The following is a 1,359-nucleotide window of genomic DNA, read 5'->3' as shown; positions in this document are numbered from 1 at the left end:
GGGGGGTAATGAACTTGGCTAAGGGTAGGTCCTAGCGATTTTTTCAACAAAATAGACCCCCCTGAAGTCACCCACTACGAACTCAGTGGTGCTATCCACACGGTTGTGCGACGAACCGTTTAGGCTGTAGGGCATATGTGCCGGAAAAATCCAAGATGGCGGAGGACGTTTTTTGGCTGTTCTCAGTTTCTCTCTATTTATTTCATATCTAAGTGAAGTTTTGGGGTGGGGATTTCGCCGGATTGATCGATGGACACTCCCAATGCATATTCAGTACTTCTGCGCCTTGTCGGCGTCGGTGGCACAAAGTAGCACCCTCCAAATTAACATGTGTGTTTAAATATCGCGCCATACCGGGCGCCATCCCTCGGCATGGCGCGATATTTAAACACATGTTATCTGGGATGCTACTTGTGCTATACCAACGCCAACAAGGCGTACACTAAAGCACTGGATATGCACTAGGGGTGTCCAGCGATCATTCCGGTGAAATCCACACCCCAAAACTTCACTCAGATATCAAATAAATGGAGAGAAAATGAGACCATCCAAAAACGTCCTCCGCCATCTTGGATTTTTTCGGCACATATGCCCTACAGCCTGAACGGGGCGTCGCACAACCTTGCGGATTCTGTGTTTCTAGGGGCTGACTTTGGGGGGGGGGGGGGTCTATTTAGGTGAAAAAATCGCTAGGACCTACCCTTAACCAAGTTTATTAAATAGCGCCCCTTTATTGGATCAGATGTACACTTAGACTCCAACTGTTGTTGGAATAAAATGCCGTTGCCCCAATGTCTCGTGCTGATGAGCTCCCACTACTGCTATTTTGTTTGGTCCTCTGCTCCTTCTGCGTCGGCCTGTTAGGGTGAGTTATTCAACTTCAATTTTTTAGTTTGTCTGTCTTCTATTTGGGCGGTGGACTGTATCCTCAAGCTTACTATTATTTACCGTCAATGTCTCTACACCTTGCTTTGGAGAGATGAAAGGTGTAGACACATTAACGTACTGATGGTAATTTGTTGTTTATATTGTTTCAGTTCCCATTGCTTCACACACAACGAGGAAGCCAAGACACCTAAGAACAGTTAGCGATTCATTTTATTAAAATTGAAGTTGGATAACTCACCCTAACAGGCCGACGCAGAAGGAGCAGAGAACCAAACAAAATATAGCAGTAGTGGGAGCTCATCAGCACGAGACATCAGGGCAACGTCATTTTATTCCAACAACAGTTGGAGTCTAAGTGTACATCTGATCTAATAAAGTGAAGATTATAGTTATCACAGCACTACTTTGAGATCATGGGATCGAAACTTTCGCACTTCAGTAAGCTGCAACAAGGCAACTGTAGCGGGGATA

Source organism: Frankliniella occidentalis, unplaced genomic scaffold, assembly GCF_000697945.3.
Source record: "Frankliniella occidentalis isolate FOCC.00 unplaced genomic scaffold, Focc_3.1 Scaffold191, whole genome shotgun sequence".
In the NCBI taxonomy this organism is placed as follows: domain Eukaryota; kingdom Metazoa; phylum Arthropoda; class Insecta; order Thysanoptera; family Thripidae; genus Frankliniella; species Frankliniella occidentalis.
The sequence above is the reverse complement of the archived record's forward strand: the minus strand, read 5'-3'. Positions refer to the sequence as shown.